The 11,117-nt window shown below is 51.4% G+C and overlaps 1 protein-coding gene and 1 long non-coding RNA gene across 2 annotated transcripts in view; both read right to left on the reverse strand.

Moving 5' to 3' along the window:
- Positions 1–11,117, reverse strand: part of Slit1 (slit guidance ligand 1) — a 149,325-nt gene that overhangs the window by 90,113 nt on the left and 48,095 nt on the right. The window lies entirely within an intron of this gene.
- On the reverse strand, positions 9,275–10,129 carry LOC116103832. The gene is made up of 2 exons (XR_004123592.1): positions 9,701–10,129; positions 9,275–9,436 (listed from the first exon to the last, which is right to left on the reverse strand). It is a non-coding gene; the product is annotated as an uncharacterized LOC116103832 (long non-coding RNA).

Here is an 11,117-nt window from a genome sequence, read left to right on the forward strand (position 1 = left end):
AAAAAAAAAAAAAAAAAAAAAAAGTTCAGAGAGGTTAAGTTAATTGCCTAGAATTGCACAGCTAGTAAGTATAGGACCAGACTCCACACAGAACTGATCAAAAGGACAGTATGCCAGCCCCAACTCCAGGCACCTGTAGCCCCCCATAAACTCTCTGTATATCCCCACCACCACCATCAATTCAAAGTGACTATGGTGGAAGGGTATGAGTTACAGAATCTCCAGCCACAAAGGCTGAGGAAGCCCTAGGAACTTGAACCCCTGCTGTCCAATGTGTTACACAGGGCTCTGCAACTCAGTTGAAAAGAAGATAGCCTTGGGAGGAGGGGCTGCTACCAAGCACACAAGGCTCACTGCCTGCTTCAACATCTGCTTCTAGACACTGTGTTTCCAGGAAGGCCGCATCCTGCGGTCTGTGCCCTCCTAACTCAAATCCACTGTCTCCAGATGCAGAGACATGTGGTAGAGACCTGAGCCTGACACCTAGGGCCCCGTGCTCACCTCCACTTATTCAGCAGGTGGCTCTGACCATCCTTGTTACAGAGTCAGCATCCCTCTGCTTCTGCCTCTGCCTCTGCCTCAGTGCTCGCCCGCAGTGAGTGGCACCACCTAGGGAGCCATTCTGCACCACTCTAAGCAGGGGGCACTGTAGCACTGCCTGGGCTCAAGTCTCCATCAGCCACTGGATTCGGACCCTTATTCCACGCCTGTCACCCCTTCAGGGATGCTATGTGATCCAAGCAAAGTGCATCTCTCTATCCCTCACGGGAGGGCTCGGTGGATTTGGCCAGCACTGTCACCACGGCGTATGCTGCATGGTGGCCTCACTGGCTACATCAACTTGGGTCCAGCCTGGAAATGGCACCCGCAACACACCTCGCTTTGGCTGGCAGTTGGCCTTGCTTTGCTCTCACCTTCTGTGGACCCCATTCATCACTCCCGGGCTTCCTTTGGCTTCTGAAAATTAATTATCAGTGATTTGTTAAGTTCATTAGTCCTGCCTCTCAATGGCATGGAAGGCCTGCCATCTGGACGCGGGTTTTCATTTCCATGTGTGCTGTTTTGTAATTATACAGTAAGCCTTGTGGCCCTGTAAAGCCATGCCAAAGGCACTCAGCTCACCCCTCCTCTCTAGACCTAAAGTCTCCTCACCAGTATGTGTGGGTTTGTCCCCAAGGGTCTCGGGGTTGTCATGCCTCAATCACATGCAAATTCCACTGGCTTTCCCCCTCCTAGGGCTTACAATGCTCTCTGAGAGCCAAATCCTGGGTAGATGCTGGTCACACCCATGTCTGATTTAAGCCTTCATCGGCTCTATGAGGTCATTATTATCAAGCCAGTCTGCAGAGGCAGAAACTGAGGCTCATACAGGGAAGAAACTAAAATCACAACGCAACTGTAAGGAACACAGCAAGATTTATACCTAAGTCCTGAGTGCACACCAGGAAATTCTCAGACTGAGTACAGTGTGCTGAAGCAAGGCCTCTAGGATGGAGCACTCCAAGTGTGGCTCTTACTCAAGTTCTGATTCCTGCCTGCCACTGAGATACAGGTAGACCCCAGAGCTCTCTTGTCTGCTCAGTACATGGAAGTTAGCTATTTGATGACCAATAGATATCTAGATTTTCACCCTAACCCCAAGAAAGGTCTCCCAAGGCAGGTGCCTACAGGACTTACCATGCTCACTTTGTCAGTCAAGAGTTGATACACAGTGGCTAAAGCACTGCTCAAGATCACCTGGTTAGGAAGGTTGAGGGTATCAAGAGGCATATAATGGAGGGACACCATCTAACCCAGAAATGGATGAAAGGAGGACTTATGTTCCAACTGAGACCCACAGGACGAAGAAATGGCTCAGAGGAGGAGGAGAGGAGGAGGAAGAGGAGGAGGAAGAGGAGGAGGAGGAGGAGGAGAGAGAGAGAGAATGTATGAAAGAGTATATGTGTGTATGAGTGTATGTGTGAGAGAGAGAAAGAGTGTGTGTGTATTTGTGTGTGTGTGTGTGTGTGAGAGAGAGAGAGAGAGAGAAAGAGAGAGAGAGAGATGCCTGCACACATGCATATTCCCAAGACAGGAGAGCTCATGCAAACCTAGAACTGGGCACAAAGATACACCAGGATCTCAGAAACATTGGTGTCGCTGGAACTTCTCAGAGCCATTCATTAGCTCCATGGTTTGTTAAGGGCCAACAATGACCTCATAATGTCTTTGTCTACCAGGTGCTCTGGGTGAGAAGGTCGATCCTAGAGCTGCCTCAACTCTGCTTCCTTGGACTGTCTCTGAGTCTGTGCTGGCTGCCCCCTCTCTCCTGGAATCTATGCCATCCATCTCTGCTTCAAGGACCGCCCCTCTAGTATCTCCTGGCCTCTCACCTCTGTCCTTGTGGTACACACAACAGCCATTAGTTCAATGAGATGGGGCTATCTATGTCTGTTGAGGCCAGTTCTGCAATACAACTTGGCCCACCCTTTCAAGAACTCAAATACAGCTTTCTAAGTCAAGTGTTTGTTCTGTCCTTACTTCAGAAATGAAGACATGGAGAAACAGGGAACTGTAGACTGTCCTACATGGCAGAGCTGCTCTCCCACAACCCCTCACTTCCTCCTTCCCAAAGAACCCAGCCTGGGAGCCATGGCCCACCCACACTGAAAGGGGCTTGGAGCAGCTTCTCCCACCACCTGTCACCCCATCAGCTAGCCACTGTCAAATAGGTCCCTCCAAAGTGTCAAGGAGTAAAGAGTTCAGAGTCCATCCACAGCGGAGGGGAAGGCCAGTCACCACTAACACTTGTCACTTGGTAGTGTGGTCTAGGAGGATAAGTACCCAGACAGCATCCTGACTCTCCACTCACCACACCCTGTTCTGGACACACGGTGAGGCAGAGCAGCTCAATGAGGGATTCAGTCCTGTGGAGGCAGCAGCCAACAAATGAAACACAAGTTATCAAGGCCAGAGGCCAAGACCCGGAGCCAGGTTCCAGCCAAAGATCCCCGTCCCGTGGTGTCAGGGCAAGATGAAACCCAGAGGGTCTCAGGACCTCTGCCAGCAGATTCTGCTGCTGCTGCTGCTGCTGCTGCCTGAGTCAACAGAGAGCCTCTCACACAAGCAGACTCCCCAGAGACTGATGCAAACTCCAAGAAAAGCTCCACCTCGGCAGACCTCGGGAGGCATCCACAGGGCCTGGCTTCCCACTGCTGCCCTCTGGCACAGTTGGCTCCCTAATGAGTACACACAACCTTTATCAATTTTTAAACACTCTAAACAGAAAGGCATGACATTCACAGAAGCTTTTGTCCCCAAAGAGCTTAAGTGACACACGCTCAGCCTAATTATGAGCAGGCAGGACAGCGCAGGGGAGGTCTAGGACATCTGTGGACATTCTGGAGGCTCCGTGACTTTGGAAGACAAGGCTCCAGGAATGGGGGGTCTGTCAGCCTGGTCCTTTCCTCAGGCCTTGCTGTTCCAAGATCGAGGACTTCATGTCTTCTTAGTGATTCACAGGTACAAAGTAGCCTTGGGTGGGCAGGGCTTGGGAGGGAGTCCCAGTAATGGAAAACTTCCATTTACACGCCACAATGTCTCAGAGATAAACAGGCCCAGAAGCACTAAAGCTTCTCTCTCTCTCTCCCTCTCTCTCTCTCTCTCTCTCTCTCTCTCTCTCTCTCTCTCTCTCTCTCCTCTCTCTCTCTGTGTATGTGTGTTTGTGTGTGTGTATTTGGACACATGCGTGGGTGCACATGTTGAGGGTTGGGGTTGATATTAGGAATCATCAATTCCTTTTTTTTATTTTCATTGAGACAGTGAAACCCAGAGTTTACCAATATGGCTAACCTTGCTAACCAACTGAGCCATTTCTCCAGCCCTGTGACCTGGAAGTACTTTCAATAGCAAGTTTCAGTCCAAGAAGCCTGAGCTTTGGAGACATTTTCAAAAGCATCTCCCTTATTCTACCTAGGGCCACTGGTATCCCCAGCATAAGGCTCTTCACCTTTCAGGAGCATTAGGCCTGCCCCTTCTGGCCTGTGGAGCAAGCATATAGGAAGATCACTAGAGAAGGAGTGCCAGAAGTGGGTTCTAGTCCCAGCTCTACCACTTACCTCCTGTGTGACCTAAGATCACTGACTGGTTCACCCTCTCGAAACTTCAGAAAGAGATGACATAGAAAAATGAGTATTCAAATGGGCAGAGGGACCAAAAAGGAACACAAGTGTCCTCAAATATGTAACAAGGGAATGTTCACACTGTCTCACAGAGCAGAACCCAGCAGGGCTCTCTTAGCTCCTCCTCTGTGTGGAAGCCCTGCTCAGTGGAGCACATGACCACACTCTGGAAAATCACGGATCATGCTCAGGCAGCATTATTGGTGGCCTCCAGTGAGCAGGGAGGACTGCAGCCATATGAGAAAGCATAGCAGTTGGCACTGGATATCTAGGTCCAACTCTTGTCTCTGCTCCCTCCCTGCTGTGGCTCCAAGGAATTCCTCTCACTGTGTTGGCTTTGGTCTCTTCATCTGCAAAGTCAAGACTTGGGTTAGACCCCCTCAGGAATGTCCTAGTTCATTTCAGGTAGAAAGAATGATCCCTTAGACATTCACACACAAAGCAATGGCTCAAGACAGATCCTGCTCCCACTCCTCCTCAGGGGGCAAGCCAAGGAGACCCTCAGAGATCATATGCAGTGGCTTCCCTGGGTGTCCTGCTTCCACTTTTCCAGTGTTCATTCAGGTTCTCTCCTCTCCAGCTTTCTGGGGTGCAACAGTGGCAGCCTGCCCTCCCTTTCCATCCCTGGTCCATATACTCCCTTCACCAGACTCTGCCTACCCCTCAAAGTAAAGCCTTGCCAGAGAGACCCAGGGGAGCTCTCCATTGCACTGGAGAGACAAAGCTTTAAAGCAAATGTGTGTAATCACGAAGATGGGCCCAGCGGGGAAAACACAACTGTTACCACTCACCTGGCATGCAGCCCTGCTCCCTGCCGCCCCCTCTAATCACTCTCCTCTTCAGTAACTGGGCGTATGTCCACAGCTCTCTTGTGCCTGCTCCTCCTTCCTCCAAGTCCAAGGCTAATATGGTCCTGCCTCACGCCCACAACACACATCTTGTGTGTAGCATCCACAGAAGGGCACGCCCGGAGCCCAAAGCCCAGAGCCCTGGCTGGCGGCAGTTGCTAAGAGACAGAAGATGCCCAGCTGGAATCTGGAGGGAGGCTTCTCGCTTGTACAGAGGCAGGATGGAGAGGAAAGGCGAGGACAGGTTTGTAGTGATAAATGTCAACTCCACCAGCTCCTGCCTGAGGGTGAGAAGCATTTGCTTGGGATTACACCCAGCAGCGGCTAATCTCTCCAGCCTTCTGACAGCAGGAAGAACTATAAATCGCATTTCTTCCCTGCTCCTGAAATATATGCCCTGAAACTAAGAGGGGAAAAAAAAATCCCAAGAGAGAGGATAAAAGTTAGCCTTTTTTGTGAGATGCACTGCTGAGGAGAAGGATAATCTGAGAGCCTCGGCTTCAGCCATCACCATTCAGTCCTGGCTTCTCTGTGGATGCTGATGCCCTTGGGGACACAGAGAAGCCAACAGAAGTTCCTTATGGGTGTTGTGAGGATTTGAGGCTAGTAATTCCCTGGTGGACTAAGTGTGGCACCTGGTTCTCAGTCAGTCCCCATAGATGCCCATGCTCCCTGGCTGTGGGCGGTGGGAGTGAACCAGGTGACCATGTGGCTTGTCCTGAAAAGAGATGTGCCAAAAGGGCAGCATGTGGTCATGCACATCAGTCCCGTGAGCAGCTGACACTTGCTGAGGGAAAAAGAGGGTCCCAGCGAGACCACCCACCATATCTCCATATCTCTATCCTCCCTTTGTCCCAAGATCTCCATTGTCACAACATGTCCCTGCTGTCTTCATTCCCTTGCTAGCACACGCACATGGGTCCTGAATGACATTATCTGCCCACATCTTGTCAGGTATAAGGCAGGAAGTGTGGCCGTTCTGAGCTTACAATAGATAAAACCCTTATTGCAGAAAATGACCCAGCTCCCATGTGTGCCCTGATAAATCCCTTGTAGGAAACTAGATAGCTCCGTCCCCAGAACCCCGGACTCCTCCATGCCCTGCTTTCCGGGCACGGCTCCTGGATTCCAAATGGGACACACAGAAGGAAGATAACGGGCTTTCTTCACAGGGTCACATGTCAGTTTACTAAGACAGGAGCCAGGGTCAGAGGAAGGAGTCACTTGGGAGAGTGCCCTGAGTGGGCCGGGGAGGGACATTTCTAAATCCTATAATAAGCATGGATGTATTTGTATAAAAAGTCTGGCACACGAAGAAGAAAGTGTCTGGCACAGTCTGGCAGTTGGTTCCTCAGAACTTAAACATAGAATTGCCATATGATCCAGCAATTTCACTTCTGGGTGTACACTACTCAAAAGAAAGGAAACAGACTCAAGGAGCCACTTGCTTGCCCGTGTCCATAGCAACAGTTCACAGGATGAACAAAACCCAGGCTCCCCTCACAACTGGATAGAATACTATCTATCCTTAAAAACGAAGAAAATTCCAACAGGTGCAGCAACAGGAACTTGGAGGACATTGGAGTGAAGCAAGTCAAACGCCAAGGGACGAACACCGTAGGTCTCCACTCGTTCACCATGCCTAAAGTTGTCACAATCATAGAGTCAGGAAGCAGGCGGTGGTCGCCGTGGGCTGGTGAAGGGAGGCAAAGAGGTACTCTCCCAAGGTACAGGGACATCGGGTCTGGGGAGATGAGTGTTCTGTGGATGGGCAGCAGGCGGTTGCACCGCAGTGGGAAGCTGCCTGTGCCATTAGCTGCATCTTTGAAAGGCTTAACATGGCGGAGCTGGGTGGAACTCAGCGGCACAGCACTTACACAGCAGGAGCGGATTCATACACACTACATACATGCACATGCACCTTGAGAAGGCTGAAATAACAGCCACCAGAAACATCTTGAAGGGTGAATGTGGATAAGATCTGAGATGGCTAGGTACTATCCATGCCTCTCACTAAAGAGCCATCTGTGGTCTTCCCCCCTCCCCCTGCTTCTCCTATGCTGGGTTTTTCTGACTCCACACACTTGGGTGACTGGATGCGCTGGGAGCTTCTCTCAGACTTTTCTGGAAGTCTCCATTTCCCAGAAGATGTTGTACTTGGGAACTGGGATATGTCTAAAACCTTATCTCAAAAGCTGGGTTCCGCCCCACGTGACCAAGACACCTAATTGGGTTGATGAGGACCAGAGCAAGGACCGTAGAAACCCTTCCCTTCCCAGTCTGTACTTCCATCTACCCATGCGGGCTTTCCAGATAGAGAGAGCCTTTACTTTCCTGTGGCCACCCCTGGCCAGAAGAGCCATTTACAAACCCTACCAACAGCTCTTATCAGTCTCTTATCCCAAAACAGGCTGCCTGGAGAAGTTGATTCAAACCCATTCCACAGGAAACCAGAGGTCTGGGAGCCTGAGAGGATGTAACCAAGACCTCGCAGAAGATCTGCCACCCTACCATGGACCAGAAGTTCTAGACATGCCAGCCCATGCTACTGCCAACCAGAGTGGGCAGTCAATGCTGTATGCACCAGCTTGCATAAGTTCTATGGCCACCTTACCAGGAACCGGGTGCTATTGAGAGTCTGCCCTTTGGGAGATGTGACTTTTCCCAAGTCCCCAAATTCTCCAGAGGGGAGGAGGACAGAGGAGAGCAGCCTCTCCAAGCATGGAGCTTCTCGGGTGTCTCTCCTGTTCCATCTAAAATCTCCTAGCCGATTTGTCGCCACATCCTGTAACTTCCTGTTTCTTACCAACGAGGAGCAGCGTGTGAAGCAGGCGCCCCTGGAGTCTTTATATTCTGGGTGAGCACACTGAGGCAAAAAGAGGCCAGGAGATGTGTTTAAGGTCGTAACATCTTGCAAATGGCAGAGCTGGGACCAGGACCCAGCATGGTCTCTTGCATATACCTTTAATTGCCACATAAAGAGAGTACGGGAAGCTGTTCTAATCATGTTGTGGTCCACCTCCCCCAACTCTCAGGTTCCAGTGAAGCTCAGGGGCTTGGCTTCAGTTAGTTCCATGGCTGCAGGCTGCTACCTCAGGTCTTAGACTGTCAAACTCATTTCCCTCCAAGTTCAGGCTCCTGCAGCTATCTACTGAGATGTCAGTCTACCAGCCTTAGTACCCTGAACCCTGAAAATATAGGTTAGCCCAGTTTCCAGGCAAAACTGGTGAGACTCCCTAGCAGCTTGGTTCTGACCCCCACCCCACCCCCCACCCCAATGTGGTAAAAGTATTTTCATACTGGAGACAGTGCTTTTCCAGACACCACCACAGCTCTCCCCTGTGAGTCCTCGGAGTTCCGTTAGCTTCAGGCCAGAGCTGTGCCATGACAGGCACCCCTGCCATCATCTCACAGCTGAGGTCTGCGTCTAGCCAAGCTCCACTCTGACTCTATGCAGCTTAGTAACTCAGTAGGCAGCCATTTATTCCCACCCGTTTCTGCTCCTCAATTCATCCCTGAAGCCTAAACTATGACTCGCCAGACTCTAAAATGTCCATGTCAATGTCCCTCATTGCGTTCCCAAGCCCACCTTTCTCCCACCCCACCCCCGTTCATCATGGTACATCCCACCACCTCCTGGATGCCCCTCGCCTCTAAGCCTGCCAGCGCCATCTGCCTGAGCACACTGGGAGTCCTGTGCCTCTGAGATGCTGAGCTCTGTTAAGCTGCCCAAGCCTCCAGCACCAGCTGGACCAGCACGCTCAGTTCCTCACCCACCCCCTTCCAGGCCTAAATTAAGATCTCCAGAGAACAGCCAGCTGCCACGCCGAAGGAAGCAGATGAAAAGAGCGTCTCTGCTAGGCACAAAATGAGTCACTCTGTCTGCCTTCAGGCCAGGTCTCTCAAGAGCTCAGATGAGGAGCAAAGAGAACCCACACAGCTCATGTCAGGGATCAGAAAGCAAGTCCCAGCAAGCCTGGAAATGGGCTGGACATGCACCATCACCCCCAAGAGTCGCAGGGCAGAAGCCACCCCATGCCCAGCACAAATCAACAGGTACACAGCGTATGCTCTGCCAGTGAAAAGACATTGCTCAACCCATAGAAAGGAAGAGAGCTCTGACTGACACATGTTACATACAGTGAGTGGCCCTGGAGAGGGTTGTGCAAAGGGGAGGAGGGGTGGGGAAGAGGGAAGGGGGAGAGAGGAGGGAGGGGGAGAGAGGAGGGAGGGGGAGGGGAGGAACACTACTTGATTCCATTCATCTGCAGTCCCAAAGTAGTCAGTTTATAGACAGCTGTTGCCAGGGGTGGAGGGAGGCAGTTGTAGGGAGTTACTGTTTGACGGGTGTGAAGTTCCAGTTTTATGAAGTGAAAATATTGTAGAGCTCGGTAGTGTAATGGTGTGAAGACACTCACCACTGCAGCCCTGTATATTTAAATGGCTTAGTCAGTAAAGTTTATCATGCATTATCATGATATAAAAATTCTAAAACATAATAAAAGCGGAGAGAGGGCTATTTTGGAAACCACGGGTCTACAAGCTCAGAGTCATACCTAGAAGGTATTAGGCTGGAGGTGAGAAGGAAGGCCCTACACATTTTCTGGCCCCCCTAAAATGTGACCCCCCAGCATTTGCCCAGGTTTTCTGAACCCCTTCCTTGGGGCTCAGCCCCCAATGGCTCTGACTTACCATCATCCTTGTTATAGTCAAAGGATTTTTTTTTTCACTCTGACTGTGCCCTTGGGCTGCCTGGCCAACTGTGGAGCATCCTAGGGAGTGGTTGAAGTCTCCTGGAGCCTCATTGTCCTGTGTCTACAACACCCTCAACCCTAGCCTCCACTGACCATCCCGAATTTTGGTCAGATCCAGGCTTCTGGTACCCAGATATTGGGCGGCCTCACTTCCTGTTTCCTAAGAGGTATGTTTGTTCTACTCCAGGGAGAGGGCCATTAGCCAGCCCCATCCCATGCCCCTCAGCCCACCAGCCCCCGCCTACCTCCTCCCTCATCCCCTAGGTCCACACAGTCATTGGGAACCAGGACTGTGTGACAAATGACTGAGGAGGTCCTGGGGAAGCCATCTCAGTCTACAGCCATTATTGTGCCTGACCTAAACCCAAATACCCAGGCCCCAGTCTCCAGGGTGACACCTGAAGACCCTGGTCTCCTGGCAACCAGGAACAATGGCCCCTGGGAAAAGCACACAGAGTTTGGGAAAGGGCAGCCTTTTCTCTGTGGCCCTGGGTAGGACGGGGGCTTTCCACCATGCAGGCAGGGTCTAGAGTAGACTGCAAACCACCGACGGAGGCACAGGGGCCAGCCACCTCCTCCTTGTCATTGCCACATCCTAGCCTAGAGTCGCAGAAAGCCCTCCACCTGGGGCTACACATGCTGCCTCTTTACTGAACGAAGGTCCCCTAGAGGTGATTCACAGCCTCTCTCGTCCCTAACAGACATCCCTCCATCAAGGCTCAATTCAGTACTTTCTCCCCCAGAGCCAATTCAAGGAGTACACTCTTCCAGTGGCATCTGTGGTTGCCTTTGGCCACTGTACTGCCACCCTCGTTGCCTTTGGTTCTCTGGGGAGGTTTCTCAGTTTGGTGATGTGGTTCTGGAGAAGAGGAGAGAGGGCACAGGTTTCAGCCACTCTCTCACAGCCAGTGACGTTCTCACTGGAAGTTCTGGACAAGTTATCACTCTGGCTTCTGTATGCCTCCACCTAGGAATGGGGATAACAGCCTCTCCAAACCTGCTGGGAAGGGTAAACGAAACCATGTGCACCCCAGACCTCAGTGTGCAGAGCATCACTCTGCATTGAGTAACACTTCCAATCTTGCAAAGCCAAGACCAGACCAAGGCGGTTCCCAAGCTGGCTGTGCCTCTCATCATAAATCTTCACACCTCAGAGGCCATGAAGGCTGAACTTCGTGGGTGTGAGTCCCAGCTCCCAGGTCCCCATAAAGGATCTCTGCATAGGATTCAGCAGAGGTGACAGAACACTAACAGGGCCACGAAGGCTGCTATTGCATGTGGAATTCTGTGGCTGCTTGATTGGTCCTAGGACCGACCCAGGGCCTCAAACACACTTAGCAATCTCCCTCTCCCTC

This window comes from Mastomys coucha, unplaced genomic scaffold (assembly GCF_008632895.1).
Source record: "Mastomys coucha isolate ucsf_1 unplaced genomic scaffold, UCSF_Mcou_1 pScaffold21, whole genome shotgun sequence".
In the NCBI taxonomy this organism is placed as follows: Eukaryota; Metazoa; Chordata; class Mammalia; order Rodentia; family Muridae; genus Mastomys; species Mastomys coucha.